The 22,045-nt window shown below is 33.0% G+C and overlaps 1 protein-coding gene across 2 annotated transcripts in view; it reads right to left on the reverse strand.

Moving 5' to 3' along the window:
• Positions 1–22,045, reverse strand: part of LOC130900878 (putative polypeptide N-acetylgalactosaminyltransferase 9) — a 276,483-nt gene that overhangs the window by 228,997 nt on the left and 25,441 nt on the right. The window lies entirely within an intron of this gene.

Consider the following 22,045-nt stretch of genomic DNA (forward strand, 5'->3'; position numbering starts at 1 on the left):
CCATGTTTACTCTTTAACATGTTTTACTATATTCCACGGTATATCCTTTCAAACTATTCCAAGATTTTTGGTAAGGTTCCTACTCGTATACCCAACGTACCGGGTGGTACTAAGAACGGCCGTCAGCCATATCTCAAAAACGGATTATATCAAAACTACAGAGACAAAAATTATATTAGAAGTGGCCTCGAAAAAGCCGTAGAAATTATAAATTATAAAATTTACCAATTTTATATTTTCAAATCAATTTATTTAGCCTATCTTTCCAAAAAAACAGGTGGGGGAAAGTGGGAATCTTGTTATGAGAAAATGCCTGTTCTGCTTAGCCGATTTTTATAAACTTGATGTTGTCTGAAAAGTTTTTTTCTAAGAGATTCAATACCCAACATGAATGCTAGAGAGCGTTGTTACATATATTTTAGACATTGTGATATATCTTGACAATAAATATAAGCTTAGAAGTTTAGGTAGGTGTTTTAAAAGTAAACTAAATTAACATTCAAATAAAGAAAACCCCATGTCGTATATTTTTGGATATTGAAAATTTGTTCTGGATGGAAAGTTTTCATATTGGCCTACCTGCAGTAATACAAAATGTTTATTATTGCCGCTAGATGGCAATATATGCATGTAAGGCTTAAACTTGTCTTATTACATCTTCTAGCATACCTTGACTGCATGTTATCGATTCTAACATAAGCTCAATTGCCTAGACTAATGCCCTGATCAAGCATACTAATCCAAACTGTTCAAAAAAATGCAAAACGAACGCTCTTTTGAAGGTATACTGTTCTTATCTTATATCAAGTTTGAAAACGATTACATTTTTGATAACCTGCATCAATATAAACCGTGAAGCCGGTCCTGTTCCTATATATTCTAGCAGCCAAAGTTTGGTGGACACACCGGGTATTTCTTGGAAGGTCTGCTTATTTATATGTGACCTATACCTATACATTATGTTTTTGTGGCCTGTTTTTGTAGAAACAATTCTAAGAAGTCCTTTTTGTTTGTTAACGGCAAATTAGAAATTTCCAGATAACGAATATTCTAGAATGTAATGATAGGATATTAAACACATACCGACGACTAAACTAAACGGTTTATTTGAATAAATTAGATGTTACTGATTAGTTTATTGTGTTAAGTGTTAATAAATAGTTTAGTGTGCAGGCGCTAGGGAATAGTTAGTGTATAAAAAAGATATATCGGGTGTTTTTCGTTAAAAAAATTAATTTAATTAATAAGAAGAAAATTAAAATACGTTTTATTTTTTAATCGTTTCCACAAATATAACTTACATACAAACTGGCCCTCTTCAGAAAAAAGGATTACTAAACGTGTAATTGCAACAGTTTGTATCCATTGGCAAGAAACAATTTGGATCGAAAGAAGGTTGGTAATTTCAAATTCAATCTCTCACGAAGGTTCAAAATATCCCTATTCACTCAGAAGGTAATACATGAAAACCTCTTAAAGCGGTCGCATTGAAAGATTATATAGGTCGAGATAGATCCGTTTCATCTCTGTACTTCTTATACTTAAACTTGAGCATCGATTCGATTGAATAAGGAATCTGTAATAATAAATACGGAATGTAATCATGCCAAGACTTATTGTATGTAGGTACATGCAATTTTGTGCGAATTAATATTGAAATGTTCGGCAGCATAACTTCCTTTTCATAAATCTCATTACACGCATTGTAGGAGTCGGGAGTTTTAATTTGATATTTACAATATAATTTGCATACCTATAGTTTTGTTTTACGTAGTGAGAGACAGAAAAAGTTTCGTTGGTTTCTATGTGGTTTGAATAAAGACATATTCATGAGTGTCTATTTATTAGGTTTGGCCTTGATATAGGAAATACTTCTCTGCAGGGTTGAATTTGTGCTAGTGGTGGAGTGATGTACTGCAGTAGACTGAAAGAATAAAGTAAAAAATTGAGAAGAAACTAACGCCCGGAACAAATTCGCAGAATGTGGGTAGGCTAGTGCAGCTGCGATTGTTATATTTGCTAACGTCAGCCAATTGGCTGGTGAACCGGTTCATCAGATTACAGGAAAACTGTAGAAAACCTGCAACACCGACGATCAACGAGGTGGAATTCGTATATGGTTTCACTAATTAGCTGTATCGGCACTTGTATTGGCAGTATGTACTGTTTTCAAAACAAAAGTTTTTGAAGAAAAGGTCGGGTAAGGAATTTTATCAGTCCTCAGCAAAACGAACCAAGCGCTCAAGAGAGAATATAGAAAAAAACTTTCTCGAAACACAATGGAAGAACCTCACGCTTGTATACGAGACTCATTGGATTGAAAATTATCATGGGTTGTTTGAATTCAAAGAAATCTATAAAGAGAAAGTTAGTAGACGTTAGTAAATTTTACATGAGCATTTGCGGATTAAGCTGTTTTGTTTTTGTTGGGATCTCAGGCCAGATAAAAACCATTTTTACTTCGATAATTAGAAATGGGTGAAACCAGAATTCACAACTACGAACGTAAATTAAAGTCAGTCATATGAGTGAAGAGGATTCAGCCGAATTACAAAAATCGGGTGGCAAGGTTATAGTCCTTATTGGTATACATAAGACGTATTGTTCATTAACTATTTAGAAGAGTAGAAAATCAGTAACAGGAACTATCACTGTACATTATTTGACCGATGGAAGGGAAAAGTTTAGATTCTAGTCAATAAGAAACAGCCCACAAATGGAGCATTGGACCCGAATAATGCACTATGAAGACGATGAACAAAATCAATGAATTCAACTTCGAATGCCTTCCGGATGCACCATGGTTACAAACGATTACTGGCTACTACGTAAGAAATTGCTCAATCGAAAAAATATCAAACAGGAGCCTATTTTGAGGCCGAAAAAATATTTAATCACATAAGTATTTATAAAACAGATTTAAAAAGGATGCGAAAACTTTCAATTGCTTTTATAGCTCTCAAAGGAAACTATTTTGATGAAATAAGACGAAATTGGCTAGAAAACTTGGTTTTTGTTAGTTAAATCGTTGGATTATTAATATAAATAACGAATTTATTCCATTTGGCTTTCCCACACTGTAAAATACAATTGTGAGTATGTCAGATGTCATCATCAGAAATGCATAAATGTGATTTCGATAAATTTTGTGAAAAATGAATTGATGAAACATTTTCATGTTTAATAACGCCTCGGTAAAACATCAATCTTCTATACGATTCGCAGATTTCTTCAATCTGAAGATGATTTATAGTCACTAGTTTCACCAGGACTAATCACCAAAAAAAGATTGATGTACCCTTGTAACTCACTTAAATAATTTGATATTCAGTTGAAAGTTTTCTTCCAAGAAAATATTAACAAAACTTCATTTATCATTTTGCTTGTGCCATAGGATGACTTGCGAATTGTCCTAGAGATGTGCGAGTATAATAAATCTCTATATATGTATTAGGGAACAAAAAGGATAATTTATTTGTGTACAAAATCGTTATACGGTACCCATAAATAACGAATCAGCTAACTTTATACTTTTGACACGTTTTTGCAAAAAATGAGCTGACAGGCGAGTCGCGGGCACAAATAATAAATCAATTAAAAATAGTACAATACCTTCGGCAAAAGACATTGATGAAATATTAACATCCATTCATATTGGATAAATAATTGAAACAAATTACATTATAAAGCTGAGGTAATGAACATCAACAGATAATGAAGTTATGGCAGAGGAAAGTGAAAACGTTTTACAAAAATTTCAATTAAAGAAAGGTAATAGAATTATCCGGAGAAGTCATTCTTTTATTATAGAATAAAATAACAAGTCACATGTTAAAACATTTTAATAACTATCAGATCGCGATAAAGAAAAGTTTGACTCTCGTTGCTCCACACAAGGTATGAAAACTCGCTGATGCGGGAGGGAAAAATGAACCGAAGCGTACTCTCTTAGTTCGTTAGCACACTAATACGTTTATACATTTGGCGATAGGTAATACTAAGGTCTATGATGTCCAGCCAATCACAGAACAGCATAGACATTTGACATAATGTAGTGAAGGCGTAATTGATCTGGGGCGGATACCTACCAACAACAACTTGTTAATCTCATTGTAGCACGTGTTTAGTCAGAAAGAAGCGTTTTCGTTTTGTTCACGTACAGAGTTATTTTGATACTTGAAATGGGTGTTTAGTGTCAAATTGTGGTCAGACAACTAAAACGTTAGGATATAAATATTTACTAATGATGTTAAAGTTGTACTTATTTTAGCTTTGCTCTTCATTACGATGCCCAATTAAGGGCTGTCTGGCTAGCCCGGACCGGTTTTATGAACAGCATAACAAGAAATTTAAAAATATGTCAAAAAATATCAGCCCTTTGTGCTTAAAACAAGATGGCAAAGATTTGGGATTTGTAATGTCTAGTACCATCCCTACATTTTCATTTTTGTTAATGTTTAAAAATACATAAACACTATTTATAGCCTCCGCAGTTATTGGAGACTCCATCGACTTTTGGCTCCCACCACAATCACCTCTTCAACAAAACGTTCAAACACCGGAAAAATGGAAGGTAGGTTTAATATGTGTACTTATAGACATACTTGCAAGTACTCCATCAGGCCCTATTAGAGTATATGGACAAAGAAGACAGCTCTTCAAAGAGATAAGTTTGACAACCACCATCATAAAATTCTATAAATGACTATTAATATTACGAGAAATCGATTTATCATATCTATTTCATGCAGAAACATTTACTTCCGGAGATACCAGAAGTGGCCATTATCTCAGGAAAGTAAACAGATATCGAACCATGGATGTTTGTTTGATAGATCTCATCAAGATCTATCTGTGTGTGAAAAGTTATGATGATTGACATATTATCAAAAGAGTTTCTGTGGAAAAAGTATGCAAATGCAATATTTTCACGAAAAATCAATAGATAAAATGGAAATTTAGTAATTTTTGTTAGGTTAGGTAAGGTTAGATTAGGTTGTGTTAGAGACTGAAATAAAGGTAAACAAAAATACTTTTCTTCAATCAAATATTTTAATTGTACTTTTACATTTGAAAATCTTCTATTAATGAAATAGATGGGTGGTCTATTTTTGGTTCAGATTTACGACATTCTCGTCACCATGTATATTCTATTATTCTGTCCTTCCAATCTTCTGAAGGTACATTCCTATCGCGAAAGAATGCTCTCAGAGGTCACCAGCTGGCCTCAATTCTTTGGGTAAGAATACCGCTATCAAAAACAAATCTTTCTTTGTGATTGACCCACTCACGAGTGTAGCCTTCATTGCTGAGGCATCGATAGGCTAGCCAGCCATCTGTATGGTTTTTATGTTATGCTTCATGGAGCGAAGTGCTTTTTGATTAGATGAGGAAGAGACCTCAGAAGTTCTTTCATTGTCTGGGCAAGCTTCAAATCTGATGTCTTTCTATCTATTAGTAATCATGCCAAGCAGCCAGTGTCGCCAGTGTGATAATGTCTGGAGCAGTGCACTGCTGCCATCTACTAATTGAATTTAATTGATTTTTAATAAAAATGGTGCATTTGCATACTTCACACACAGATAAATCTTGATGAGATCTATCGAACAAAGTTATCCATGGTTTGATATCTGTTAGCCTTCCTGAGATAATGGCCACTTTCGGTATCTCCGGAATTAAATGTTTCTGCATAAAATAGATATGATAAATCGATTTCTCGTAATATTGATAGTCTATGTATAGAGTTCCATGAGGATCGTCGTGGGATGGCTTATCATAGTCTTATCCAGAAACTGCACTTGTGACTTAGCCTTGAACTTCTCAAGCTATCGATGAAGTACCAGACCTTCCAGTAGGATTATCAAAAGGTAAAACAAGTAACAATTATTCATTTCTTTTTTGTCATAATCAAAATACGTTTGAGAAGCTGACTTGTTGAATATTGAAAAAAATTGATAGAATTTTGAAAGGTGTAGATGAAAGATTAAAAGATGCTGATTTTTTGTATAAAATGTCATACAAACACTAAAAAAATACAAAAAAAAACGATGTAGTAGTAGTTTTATAATAATTATATATTTATCTAGGGCACTGTCGCCTCAATGAATACCTGAAGACGTTACACTTTGCAGGTAATTCCCCCTACAGATTATATTGCTCAGAGGATGAAACTTCTATCCACGTTTTCTTAAAGTGTGAGATACTACGGAACTGTGTATTAAATAAAAAACGATGCCATCCCATACTCTAAAAGGAGTGGATTGATTGATCCCAATATCGAATCAATAAAGAGGAACGCAATAGATCCTTCAGGTCGCGGTGTATATGATATAATAATATATATTTTGTATTTATTCGAATGCATTGAAAAACTGTCGTTTATCTCATTTTTTGTTAAATTTCTTAAGCCCCACTGTGCCTATAATTAAAAATGAAAGTAAATTTAAGACCAACCGAATTATTTTTCGAAACAATTCATTGGAGTTGTATCAACCAAAACGATCATGATCGTGAAAATAACTGGACGCAAAATTTGTATTCGAAATATGCCAACAAAAGCAGAAAGGAAACTGTCGTTTAAAAACGGTAATGAGCTAGGAGATGGAGTTGTGGATAATCTATAACTCCACATTATAAACCAGTGATATGTTTGTGGAAATGTGGGAGTAACAAATTATCCCGAATTGCTAACAAAAATAAGTTTCACTCCAATAAATGTTCTGTATTTTTTAAAAAAAGTGAATATAAATATCAAAATTATATTGTGTTACTTCATATTGAAACTCCACTTGGGAGCGATTGAAATAGAAGTCGAAGATCTCTGGAAATTAAAGCTATCTCACATTCTAGACTTTTTATTAAAAGGACTGGGATTAATGGATCAGCCTGTAAACACTGGGTTCTCCAGTATCGCAGCAAGAAAAGGGGAAACAATAGATCCATTGGGTCGCAGTGTATAAGAGACTCCCATTTTATATATACATACATATACACTCATATTGAAATCACGAGTAAAAAAATTGATATTTCGTTTCGTCTTTGTACAAGGTGAACCAGTAAATATCTCTAAACATCTACTAATGGAGTTTAGATACCAACGGATGAAATCGGATCAAGACACTGTTATTTCGTGGTTTCGCTAGATGTCATAGCTTACCGAGCTAACAGGATTAGACCATAGACAAAGTAATTCTAGACTGCGAGTTGCATATAATTATTATATTGACAAGTTGTGACAATTAAAAAAAATGGATATAGACACATTTACATATAAATAAATACATAAAACATAAGATTTTCAAAAATAATATTTGTTAGTTTGATGATAAAAAAAATTCAAATCAAGTATTTCTTATAGTTGTTTATTGGTGACCATTACGGTTCTGACATTCCCTTAATCTGAATAGAAAAACATGCCATTAGACTTGTGTTTTTTTTTTCAAAGATATTGAATATTCCTTTGTTCGTGTATTGTGGTACAGTGTCACCTTTGAAGAAATTAATTTGTTTTTAACCTTCCACTCCATTCGAAGAATTCAATACAATATTCTACAATTGAAGTTGGAAATCAAAGTGAATTTAGTAAATTTGTGGTGATACTATTATTTATATTCGATAGTAAGTTTTTCATCTTTACATATAGTGCTCACAAAATTCCAATTATCTTTAATAATTTTCTTCTATTTTAGCAAATTTTGCCCAGAGCCCCAGAACATGATTTTCAAAAAACATTTTATTTTTCGTGATTTTCGCATAAAAATATTGCTCGTTGCTCTTATATCTATATTAGTTCTCATTAGATTCAAAAATGTTTAAACATAATTTAAATTGATTGAAATAAAAAAACAAAATGCTTTGTTTATATTTCTACTCAATATTTATAACTGAAAAATATTCAGTAGTGGAATTAGCCGTTCCCACAAATTTCATAGGATTATACCACTATTCTTGAGATCAATAAAGTATTCAAAGCTGACAAATGTTACATTAAAGTTTAAAATAACATCTCCTATCTGCTTGATTACGTCCATAATCCAATTTTATTATTGTAATAGTAAAATAATAGAATATTTTTATCTGTCTTCTTCTTCTTCTTCCTGCTGTGTATAGGCATCATTGCCTGTTTTTCTTCACTTCATTGCCTCTGCTCAGTCACCTGGGAGGTTGTCACTCCATCTTTTCCTAGGTCTTCCAATGCTTCTTTGTCCTGCTGGTGATTTGTCCCTTGATATTTTCACAATTCGTTCTTCCGTCATGCGGTCAATGTGCTCATTCCATTTTATCTTTCTAACCAGTACCCAGTCATTGATGTTATCTATCCCGCATGTTCGTCTTATGTTTTCACTCCTTTCTCTATCCATTAGTGTTCTTCCCGCTATTCTTCGAACTATCTTCATTTCTGTAGTCTCCAATATCCGTTTCGTTTTAGAGGTCTCAGGTCGGGTCTCTGCTGCATAGTCTTGTATATGCGGACTTTTGCTTCAGTTCGAATGTATTTATTTCGCCAGATTGTGTCATTTAGGTATGCTGCTGCTCTTGAGGCTCTTGTAGCTTGGTTTCTTACTTCCGTCTCCACGTCCCCGTGTCCAGATATTTCGATTCCCAGATATTTAAATTACATTTCCTGGTGTATTATTTTGTTATCCACCACAAGCTTACATCTGATCGGTGTCTTGGAAGTAACCACCGTAAAACCGAATATAGCTCATAGACCCACAAATTTTTATCTGTGTTGATGAAAATAGCTTAGCATATTTCGCACTCAACCCAATCCTATTCAATGTCCCTTTTGGTTGAAAAATAGTATCATTTCATTTCAAAATTTTATAGAAATATGATAACAGATTCAATTCAATTATTTTGTTCAATTTCATAACTATTAGGAAAAAACTAAAAACATAATTAACTAGTAATATTTTCGTTTCCAATGATACGCCACTTGATACGCCACTGTGCGCAACTCGCTTTGGGCCAAATGGGAACAGACAAGTTTTGAAGGTTACGTGGTCTCTCTTTTTCCTAGTTTAAGGATATGTCGAATATCTCCTTTTAAAAATCTCTAGTTCGATCTAGTGCATAGGCAGGAAACTAAAAACTAGCTACCAGATCAGTTACAGTTAAAAAAAGCTAAAAAACGCTCCTTGGGCAATAATCAAACTAAACACTAAAAAAGAATTCTTGGCGTAAGATGGAATTACTGACGAGAAAATTAATTGTTCTATTATAATAGAACTAATACGTTGAGTTAGTTTAAAAATATAAGTTGCAATTTCATGTTGATGCTCGACGCTGGCTAACATCGTCAAATGAAGTCAATTTTGACTGGAGCGTATCTTAAATTAGTGCAGCGTCAAAACTAAACATCGTTCAGCTTTTTAAATGGGGTTAAGTGCAAAAAAAACTATAATTATTAAGTGAATTATCTATTGACAGAGGTGGCATATTTTAGTGCTTTTTCGGTACTCTGAAGTTTGACACCGCGTGTATTTAAGATGGTGCTCCAGTCAACATTACACAACGTCATCTCATTTGACGATCTAAGCCAGCGTTGAACGTCAACATGAAAATGCACCTGTAGAAATCACTTCACAATTTTAGCATAGTGATATTAATTTTTCCTATATCTTCTACTTTGTTTTCTTCCAGTAGAACTATGTCGATGTAACCTAATCCTTAACTAGAGCTGGGTGATGGAATCTTTGTTATAGAAACGGCCAACGCAAGAAAACCCGTTTTATGTTCGGGTTGGTAGCCGTTAAAAAATCATTCGATTTTTGTGGTCGTTAAAAAATATATATAGATAGAGAACAGAACAGAATACCTGACGCTGACGTACACACTTTCTGTCACAAACTACTGACCTTAATGGAGTCCCCTTACCTCTAAAAAGCATACTAATTCTATGTGGCGTAACCAATTTTGATTATTCCAGTCTGTGTGCTGGTCAAGAATATCTTTAGCCAATTTCTGATTCTTTTGGTATATTCATTCATATAACGGCACCAACCAGAATAAATAAGTCTAGTTCTAGTACTATAGATTATGTCGTGTCTTCGTATGATCCTGAATCCACCTTTAATTCAGGTCTCTCCGATCATGAGGCAGTGTTAACAAAATTTTCGGTAAATTTCAATACTAAAAATGCTTCTCGGAAATTATGCCGTATCTTTTCGAAAAAAAGTTTTTAAAAAAATCAAACACCGTTGTCAAGCAACTGACTGGAACATGCTCTCTTGTGATGTGGACTTAGAATTTTCTAGATTCATAAAACTACTAAGTAGTCTGGCATGTAATTATTTTCCCCGCAGACGTATTAAAAATAAGAGATACTCGCTAATACTCGTAATGTTTCTACAGAAACGTGGTCAAGTGTAAATGATCTAAGAGAGAAGGCTTCTTCTTCGAGCATAATTTCTACTTCGCCTGAAACCTCATTAATTACTTTGTGAATGTAGCCAAAAATTTATCAAATTCTGTAACTCCTTCTCATGGTGCGCTTCCATATCTCCCTGATGGTAATGCTTACTTACACAGTTTCTTCTTTATGACCGGTAGTTTTAGCAGAGCTTCGCAGTACAATTAATGACATCAAACATAAATACTCATCTGGAACTGATGGACTTATGTTAAAAATGTATTCGAGTCTGCCCGATTGCACACTAAATCACCTTACCACTTTAATGAAGGTTTAATTTCAAATTGGCACTTTTCCCAATTGGAGATAAAAATCAAGTCGAATTATCGCCTAATTGCACACCTTCACACGTTATCATAGAAAGATTGGTCAAAAAGAGGCTTTTATCATTTCTGTTTAAATATAAAATACTTACTATCCATCAATTTGGATTTTTAAGTAACAAATGCACAAATGATGCTATATTCTCCCTCCTCCCTCTACTCTAGCCTAAACAGCCATCACTCCACTGCAACAACTTTATGTGATTTTTCTAAGGCTCTCGATTGTGTTAATTCATAATATTTTAATTAACAAATTGCAGTACTAACGCTTCAGGGGATCACCTCTCGCATGGTTCAAGTCAAATCTGACAAACAGAAGTCAGCTTGTAAGATTTGATCCAACGATGTTTTCTCGCAAGCCTATAGAATGTGGAGTGCCCCAAGGCTCAGTACTAGGCCCTATTTGGTTTCTTCTGTTTATAAACGACATTGCCTATCTATCAGTGGTAAAATATGTGTATTTGCAGACGACACTAGTTCTATCTTCTCTGTATCAACGTTTCTAAAATAGAAGTTTTATCATATAAATATACATTACTCTCTTTTTGGTTGAATAAAACAACCGTTGACGTCGCTGAATCTATAAAATTCTTAGTGCTTATTGTAGACAATTCCTAAAAAATTAAGTTGCTCTTGTTTTGCGCTGAGATCAGTTTCCAAAGAACTGAACTTACCCATCTCCTTAACAGTTTATAATGCCTTTATTGAGTCGCATCTCCAATATGCCCTTCCCATATGGAATACGTATGGTGCGACTCAATTGGAGCGAATCTTCAAACTACAAAAGAGAGCTGTTAGACAGGGACTTCTTTAAAAGATTAAAAATTTTATCTACTCCTTCCTTATTCATCTTTGAATTCATTTGCCAAATTTTTGTAATCCAACGATTAAGTTAAAAAACAACTAATATAAGAAGTCTGTGATTTAAGCTAAATTCAAACAATTATTTAAAAAAAAAGTTTTTATCAGTTGATCAGTATTTCCACTTTTACATTCTATTATAATGTATACAATTTAGAAAGTTAAACACAAATACAAAATATCTAATGTTTATTCCTTCCTCCACAAGATAATAGAGAGTAACTGTGTATTCATACTGCAAAAAATGAGATAAGATAATATATAATAAAAACAAAACGACGTAATATAAAAGCTTTATTCGCGGTACAGATCCTGAACATGTTCTGTCATCAAATGTATCCTCGTACGATAAGGATTTTCACCCCGGACGCGTACGCATTCGTCCTACTTGTCATGTTTGTTATATTCATCAAAAATCGTACTTGTAATTAACAAAACGTTGCAGTTGACTTTTTACTTATAAATATCAATAATAAATGTTCGGACAGTTATTTATTAGGAAAGTACATTAATATATACATTCTGTTCTCCTGGCTATTTTTAAATCTAAATTAAAATTTTATATGTCTTACAACTTTGAATTCAGTGACAAGGATTCAGATCAAAGCTAACTATCAACAATAGGTTATATTGCGATACCAAATAGATATGCCACAGGGCATAAGAATGTCGAACTAGACTTATAAATCTTTCGTGGAAAATTGCATGTTCAGAACATATTCGGAACAAAATATGCGCATTTGAAATTTTCAGAAGATGTTCAGGGTTTATTCAGATTGTGTTCAAATTAATTACCGTGAACAAAGCTAAAATAAAAAAGGCGTTCGCACAAAGAAATAACATAATTTGAGACTTCACTAAGTGCTGTACCCAATTAAGAGGCGTTTTGCGCATACGAATGTATTTTTCGGCATCCATATACAAAAAAAATTAACCAAGCATCTGAAAACATCTTCCCCTCAATCCTATCTACCAAGTTAGGGAATTTTAACATACTAACATAAAATAAAATTACTTAAATTATTATTAATTTGCTTTTCAGTCATTTATAAATGCAATCGGGCAGTTCGGTAATGTGAACTTTTATTTCTAATTTTATTTTTTATTATGTTATGTTGAGTTATCTTATTTTTATTTCTATATGAATTCAACTTAACTTAGTGATGAAAAGTAAGCAATGAAATGATTGAATGTACTCAATTTAAATAAACAAATACTCATAATAGTGTCCATTGACTTTATGACAAGATTCTCACCGCGATCGAAATTTCCAATGATTTGGGATGAAATTCATCTAAATTCATTTATCATACGTGTTTAACTCCTTAATATCTGCTAATTTGGTCTTAAAAACACCGATTTTCAAGAATCCCACTAAAAACAAGTCCAAAAATTGGTCATTTCATAGTTTTCATTAAACAGCTGGCGATAACGACGAATGGGTGTTACAAAATGGGAAAGTGTACCATATTTTCATTAAAGAATTCGATATATGAACAAGTACAGGTTTAGAAAATGGATTATTCAAGTGTGGCATTAATTCTTCTCTCAAGATTTCCAAATATTGTACATTATTAAGAATCCCATCGTGGATCTTGGTCCCACAACTTGATTTGCTATAACCCCTACCAGAAAATTAATTCATTCCTTATCCAGTCTTTATTCTCAACAATATAATGTCGAAAATATTAGTGATTTCAGCGCGTCCTTTAACATGAAATAAGATTCATCAGAAAACAGAATATTTTCCACTAAAATGTTTTCAATTTAATCCATAATTTGTTGACAAAACTGCGGTCTGCTAACAATCATCTTCCAACATTTCTGAAGGTTTGTAAATTTAAATATAACTATCATCTGCCTGGTACAGATTTTAGAGTTCCCATTAACAGTCGCTTCGATATCCTTACTAACGGATTATTTAACAAGTTGAGCCCTGGTGTGGCCCATAAGCCCGCAAATGAACTTTTTCTACACCACGACGTATTTTATTTCAAACCTCCTCTGTCCAAGGGAACGTATTTAAATATATTTTATAGTTTGGTTATACCGTTCTGGGTCATAGAAACATTAACCTTCACTTGGTCAATTTTACATGATTAACTCCATTGTAATACAGAAAACTTCACTTTTCATATTTTTTTTTGACTTTTTCAACATAATTCAAATAATATTTTATCAATTTTATTTATTTGTGCTACCTTCATGTTATTTTGATCTCATCTAATATTTCTCAAAATACATCGTACATTTTTCTACCTTTTACATAGAAACATAAATCATCGTTAAGAGGATAAAAAAGCAAAAAAATTCGAACAGAAAGTGCAAAATATGTACAGTCTATAGGACCGCTCTGAACACTGAGGAAAAGTTTAGCTTCAACTTTCTCTCAGACCTAAAAAACATCATTTTTTGCACATTTTATTTCAAATAATGTTTTCCATTATTTTCATTATCCTCTTTACATAGATATTTTTCCTACAATACTCCAATCATTTGTAAAATATCTCCAAAAAAAATGGTTTTGTTCATTATCGGATATTTTGGAATTTCCAAACCTTTTTTGATTTATTAAAGACCACAACAATACTATTTGTTTAATATGTACACTGTTGGTTTTGCATAAAATTACAATTAATATAATCATCAGGAAACAAACTTGATTAAATACCATAGCACATAATGTCCTTCTAAATTTCTTTTTTTTTGTTATTGTTTCAACAGCCATACAAATTTGAAATCTAATTTTGACATTGATACAATGCCGATATTTCGTGTTCGTAATATAAGGTAAATTGACTTGAAAACTCTAAGGAAAATCGGTCGATAAAGTAGTATTTGCATTGAAAGGGGTTACGATGAATAAAATATCCAACAAACAAAGGATTAAAAAGATAATTATCGCTTGATTTTTGAAGAAAATTAACAGTTTCGTGTTACCTTTGAAAAATAACTAACAAAACAAAAATATTATGTACAGGATGAATTTATTATAGAAGGTTCTTTTACTTTTTGCTCCCGTCACATACAATGTATTTAAACTGAAACTGTATTTTCCAAATATTGTAACTACTTAAGAAGTGAAATCATATTCTGCACTCTTACCTATATACTACAAATTAAATTAATGAAAAAACGCCTACTAATTAGATACAATTCACATTCAAGCCACGATCGATTACACTGTTACATTTCGATAACCAAGTTATCGTCGTCAGAGACTGAAAGTTAACTATTTTTTTATCTCAGTTTACCTTCAGTCTCGGAAGACGATAACTTGGTGTGAGTGTTGGTGTAGTCGTGGTATTCAGCAAGAATTGTCTAACTATGTAAAGTTAACTCATGGTTGTAAAATCTTCAACTATTTAACAATATTTTCCAGTTGGAGACAGGGAATAATCTGATAGCTCTGAATCTGGCATGTGGTAGTTATTCAAACTTTAATTTTGGAGATGGTTATAACATATTTGAACATTTTTGTTTATTTCCCTTCTTAAAATTTTGAAATAACGGAACAACAGATGCCATGACCTGCCTGCACATGAAACGGTTTTTGATTGTCAGATTTTAAATGACGATGCTTGGATAGGGGACATTTTTGCTTTGAAACATCTTCATCACACTGAGAATGAGCACGATCTTGGACACAATTTTTTCATATCTCCACTTTTAGAAGATATCCGATGTACCGCACTTTTAAAAACGCTTATCATGTCTCGTATCTTACAAAGTTTTAGTAGACGATCTGGTGTCTTACGGTCTTATATAAAAAAAGAATAATACTCACCTAGAGTAGAATCAAATTCAGTTTATAGTGGTTGGGCTGAGAAGTTCTCATTATTACAAATAAGGATACTGAAATTTCTCTGCTGCTAACTGCCATACAAATAATAAATAAAGAGGCGTCTTCAAACTTGGAACATATACTTTGTAAAATGTGTATATTCTAATACAGTGATATTATGAACAACAACATCTCTACATCAGGCTAGATAAGGACCAACTTTCTAAGATGAAGTCTTTTTTAATTCTTACGGGTTCGAGAATCAACAAAACCATACGAAACAACATCCGTTTTTAAAATCGCCGTCATTTTCATCACGACTATATCAGATTTGCAAAATAGTTTTGTATAATTTGTGTCCAATCCGTATCTTTGGACGTGATCAAAGCCTCCGAACACGTTAAAAGGATTTCACTTTTAATTAAAAACCACCGTGAAAATCCGGAAAAAATGACAGACGAAATTATAAAGGAAGCTGCTGTTGTTGCAGAGAAAGTCGTACTGGAGGAGGACATTAAATTAATACCGCATATTACGTGGAAACAACGTCATAGAAGCAATCATCCAGCAGAAAGCCCTTCAGGAATACTGGAAGAGGTCTTTAGTAATACTTGTGAATCAATTGCTCAGTTTTATTATTTTTTATAAAGAATGAAATCGAACTTTGGCAGCAATTGTGGCACGATAGGCTTAATCATGACTAAAAACATGGCTAAGAAGCAACATGACAGAAGATCGCCTTAATGGTCTGGTCTTGATGAGTGTACACACAGATATAATTAATAAAAAGCTAAATAATTTTAATGATAAAGTGGTTGAAAGTTTTGCAAAAATCCCTGTAGGTTATGTTTTAATTAAATATTATTTTTGTTAAAAATAATTATTACTGTGTTTAAAAGTTTGATTTAGTTATTGTGCTGTCGAGGGCTTGTGAAGTTTTATACATTGATATTGATATTTGAACCGTTCTTATTACGATCGTCATCGAGCCAAAGTGTAACGCTCTCTACTCTCATATTTTTTATCCTCCATAATATTGCCCCATTGCCATTCCCCCTTAGTCATAAGCTGGCAACGCCCTTGAAACGAAACAGGTATCATTGAAAATTTTCTTATTACTAAGGGAATACAATCACAACATCAGGCTTTAGAACGATGAAGCCGAGCCTCACATTTTGCATAAGGAAATAATATCATTGAACTTGACACACTTTAAAAGCATACGCTGATAAACCAACAACATCGCTGCAATTAACGATAAAAAATTTAAGCAATGTCAAAAGAATTTGTCTTCACCATTTATAACAGCATGATACAATATTACAATTTTTAGAAACTCAAATTATATTAAGTTAAATTACCAGAATTTCGAAAATAATCGATAATTTTAAGAGAAAAATGTGGCGGTTTTCATATGTGAAAATCCTTACGCTTCTATTTAACTATGTCGCAACTTGTTAGGACTAGACTCAATTCTATGAAGAGTACAATTACTTTACTTTCTTTTAATCATTCTCTCTTTGCTTATTGACGAAACAGTACGTTTTAATAGTGGAGTGGATCGTTCGCGCTTAAGTCGTCCACCTGCGTGAGATAATGAGGTTTCCATGGAAGCAGTAGAAAACCTAACATACTACCAGCACTAGCTGATTATCGGGCTCCCTGGGACCTTCCAAAGTTGTCCAATAGTGCCACACGAATTAACCGAGTCGAGTAGCTGTATGCAGCTCCTTGACAGAACCCGATACAAAGAGAGGTCGATTCGAGCGGAAAGTTTCATTGTGAGATGGTGGAATCATATAGAATTAGTGTACTTTGAAATCATTCCAGATGATCGAGCTGTCAATTCCGAGGTATATAGTGAACAGTTGATGCGAATATCGGAAGTCTTATCGGAAAAATATCCAGATTCAGTTAACCGAAAGGGGGTTATTTTACAAAGAGACAATGCATAGAGATATATTGCAAAAGTTACGCAGAATAATATCGAAGAACTTGGTGGTATTGAACTCTTACTACATCCAGCATTATTAAAATTTTTTGCATCTTGGCACTAAAGAATGGTTTTACTAAGGTCTCAAAGAGCTTGCTGAACGTTGAGTTGAAACTATAGAATACGATGGGCTACAATTCGAATATTTACATTTACTTTTTGTATCATTATTCAATAAAAAAGTGTCATTGGAAACGGACATTATTTATGTTCACAGAATATCTAAAACTACATATACATTTCTGCATTTTCAGCCCGTTCAAAGGAGTTGAAAAATCAACTTCTTCGTCTGTTTATAAACTTAAGTTATTTTAATGTAATCAATAGCGGTTTTTAGACTTTTTAAGAGACTTCGTAAGATGGTTACTATCGCAACAGACATTGTTGGACCGAATAAAAAACCGATGTCATCAAACCATATCTCCATGCGTCGTAACCATAATCAATCCGTTATTTCTATTGTGAAATATTGGATGCTTCTAATTATATTTTTCATCGCTTACCACAAGTATAAAGTTTTTTAACAGATTAAAATTCCAAAAAAAAATTAACAATTATGATACAATATAAATTGAAACCAGTAAAACGCGACCTATAAAGTATTAACTCTATACTCAACGAGAGATTAAAGAAAAAATTCAACCTAAAAACGGAGAACATCAATTTGGGTTCAGACAAGACAGAAGTACATGACCAAATCTTTCTGTTACCTTGAATCCCTGAAACTGCCTAGAACGCTGAGAAACTTAATAATGATGGCTATGGAAGATTCGAAAGTCGACAAAAGTATCAGAAGAAGACACAGTAGACTTATATAAACAAAAGAACTAGATTCACGGGTTGAACTGCGTTGGGATTTTAAAAATTCTCGACGTTCTGTCTCCCACTTTGAAGCCATTATCAAGAGATGTCAAGAGTGGTCTAAATCTGCCTACTCCACTCAACGAATCACCTTTTTTTTCCTGGTTGATTCCAAGCACTGGAAATGAAAAGCTGGATCGAAAAAATATAAAATGATTGAAATCATTTTACAAATTTGTTTTATTCTTTTTTTTAAGGAGGGTTGTTTTTGCTTCTTTCCATGTTGTGCCTCTTTTCGGAAGTGTATTACCTATTGCTTTGTCCCATGTCGCTTTTTGTTTTTACCTACTTTTGCTTCCCCATCTAGTCTTGACTCCTCCATTCTTTGACCCCACTAACTCAACTGTCTTTGTTCAACTAATTCCATAAGTGACATAATTTCCGGATCTTTTCCTATTTGTTCATTTGTTAACCTATCATTTTTTGTTACACCTCTTAAATCTTTCATCTCTGCTGCTTGCAATGCACTTTTTTGTCTACTTGTAAGAGTGAGATTTATAAACTTTTAATTTTGTACTTCTTGAGACTTCTCTTTTATTTATTAGGCAGTTGTTTATGCTGTAGTATGTTTTTATGGCGTTTCTAATTCTCTTGGCAATTTCTGCGTCTTCATTGCCTGTATTTTCTATTTCTGTTCCAAAGTATTTAAATGCTGTCACCTTTTTAGTTCTGTCTCTCTATTTCTATGTTTATTATTTGTTGTTTGAGTGCCATTACTGCAGGCTTTTCAACAATTATTTTCATGCCAAATTGATTCAGTGAATTATTCCAAATGTCAAAGTTTGTCTTTAGATCTTGGTATATATAGATATTTTCACTATTTGCAGGTTTTTGTATCTAACGCACATTCTCTTTGAATTGTCTGTGCAGATATTTATTATATCATCTAGAAATACGTTGAAAAGTAATAGACGCAATAGACGATCTATAAGACATATTTCGTCAGGATCGATGTGTCTTCTTCATTCGCGTGGACTGTAGAATTGGGAAGTTTTTGTATATTTCCACGGAAGACCAAGATTTCACGGGATAATAGGTATCCTATATATCGTTGGCGAGTTCACAAAAATGCGATGTCCTCTCATACATTTACGTAATTTTGAATAGTGAATAAGAAATTGTTCATGATATTGTTCTGATGACATTATTTATACTGTTCTCTGCTTCGTTTGTCTAATTTTGATATTTGCTTTGCAACTTTAATCTTGTTCTCTTGTCCACTATTCCATTTTATCGATATTAGCTACATTTTTGAATTTCTTCACATGATTACGAGTATTTTGCTCCGTTTTTATAATAAATTATATAATACAAAATAGAAAAATTAATTAAATACGTAAGTTACTAAATAAGTTTAAGTATAAAATGATGTATAAATTGGAATTCTACACAAACATGTTAAAAACCTTGTAATAAATTTGTTATAAACAAAGAATGCACTATTCACTATATTGTAAACTTCATAAAGGAAAAAAATCGTACAAGTACCCTCAAGCAGTTTTTTACACAAGCAATCAGCTAGTTATTTGAAGTTATTTTCTACCACGTCTTCGCATCAAGCTCTGATTAAAAAACACAAGTACAAGTACCCTGAAGCAGTTTTTTACACAAGCAATCAGTTAGTTATTTGAAGTTACTTTCTACCACGTCTTGGCATCAAGTTCTGATTAAAAAACACAAGTACAAGTACCCTCAAGCAGTTTTTTACACAAGCAATCAGTTAGTTATTTGAAGTTACTTTCTACCACGTCTTCGCATCAAGTTCTGATTGAAAAACACAATACCCTCAAGCAGTTTTTGTACACAAGCAATCAGTTAGTTATTTGAAGTTATTTTCTACCACGTCTTCGCATCAAGTTCTGATTAAAAAACACAAGTACAAGTACCCTCAAGCAGTTTTTTACACAAGCAATCAGCTAGTTATTTGAAGTTATTTTCTACCACGTCTTCGCATCAAGCTCTGATTAAAAAACACAATACCCTCGAGCAGTTTTTGTACACAAGCAATCAGTTAGTTATTTGAAGTTATTTTCTACCACGTCTTCGCATCACATTCTGATTAAAAAACACAAGTACAAGTACCCTCAAGCAGTTTTTTACACAAGCAATCAGTTAGTTATTTAAAGTTACTTTCTACCACGTCTTCGCATCAAGTTCTGACTGAATAACACAATACCCTCGAGCAGTTTTTGTACACAAGCAATCAGTTAGTTATTTGAAGTTATTTTCTACCACGTCTTCGCATCACATTCTGATTAAAAAACACAAGTACAAGTACCCTCAAGCAGTTGTTTACACAAGCAATCAGTTAGTTATTTGAAGTTACTTTCTACCACGTCTTCGCATCAAGTTCTGATTGAAAAACACAATACCCTCGAGCAGTTTTTGTACACAAGCAATCAGTTAGTTATTTGAAGTTATTTTCTACCACGTCTTCGCATCACGTTCTGATTAAAAAACACAAGTACAAGTACCCTCAAGCAGTTTTTTACACAAGCAATCAGTTAGTTATTTGAAGTTACTTTCTACCACGTCTTCGCATCAAGTTCTGACTGAATAACACAAGTACCCTCAAGCAGTATTTGTACACAAGCAATCAGTTAGTTATTTGAAGTTACTTTCTACCACGTCTTCGCATCACGTTCTGATTAAAAAACACAAGTACAAGTACCCTCAAGCAGTTTTTTACACAAGCAATCAGTTAGTTATTTGAAGTTACTTTCTACCACGTCTTCGCATCAAGTTCTGACTGAATAACACAAGTACCCTCAAGCAGTATTTGTACACAAGCAATCAGTTAGTTATTTGAAGTTATTTTCTACCACGTCTTCGCATCACGTTCTGATTAAAAAACACAAGTACAAGTACCCTCAAGCAGTTTTTTACACAAGCAATCAGTTAGTTATTTGAAGTTATTTTCTACCACGTCTTCGCATCAAGTTCTGATTAAAAAACACAAGTACAAGTACCCTCAAGCAGTTGTTTACACAAGCAATCAGTTAGTTATTTGAAGTTACTTTCTACCACGTCTTCGCATCAAGTTCTGATTGAAAAACACAATACCCTCAAGCAGTTTTTGTACACAAGCAATCAGTTAGTTATTTGAAGTTATTTTCTACCACGTCTTCGCATCAAGTTCTGACTGAATAACACAAGTACCCTCAAGCAGTTTTTGTACACAAGCAATCAGTTAATTATTTGAAGTTATTTTCTACCACGTCTTCCCATCAATTTCTGATTAAAAAACACAAGTACAAGTACCCTCAAGCAGTTTGTTACACAAGCAATCAGTTAGTTATTTTAAGTAACTTTCCATAGATGAGATTTATTTTCATGAAATTTCACTCAAAGAAGTAGAGGCAACTAATTCGAGAAGCGATGGGCAAGGCTATATACGCTGTTATTGCACAAATAAATGCAGTTGTAGAAGCAAGTGCTCTTGTGCAATTTGTGAAATTCAAAGTGTTTTAAAAGTTTAAATTACTGCAATAAATAAGATTTAAATTAATAATTCAGTAAGTTTTTTATTACTGTTATTTTATTCGCCCATTTAGAACATAGTGTTAAATTAAGTTTTTAACTCCTATTATTTTCCTTTCTCATTTTGAATGTACTTTGTTTTAAGTCTTTCCTCTCAGAAAGAGAGACGCAAAATTTATAACGACTGAATTACGGAGAAGAAAATATAAATCTCGAACATTTTCAGCATTTACCGTTAGTGCATGGTGAATGTCGACACGTACCAGATTTTGGCGTTTCACCGTAACATATACACAAAGTGAGTGCTGTTTAGTTATTTATGGAAAAAC

Source organism: Diorhabda carinulata, chromosome X, assembly GCF_026250575.1.
Source record: "Diorhabda carinulata isolate Delta chromosome X, icDioCari1.1, whole genome shotgun sequence".
NCBI classification, from domain to species: Eukaryota; Metazoa; Arthropoda; class Insecta; order Coleoptera; family Chrysomelidae; genus Diorhabda; species Diorhabda carinulata.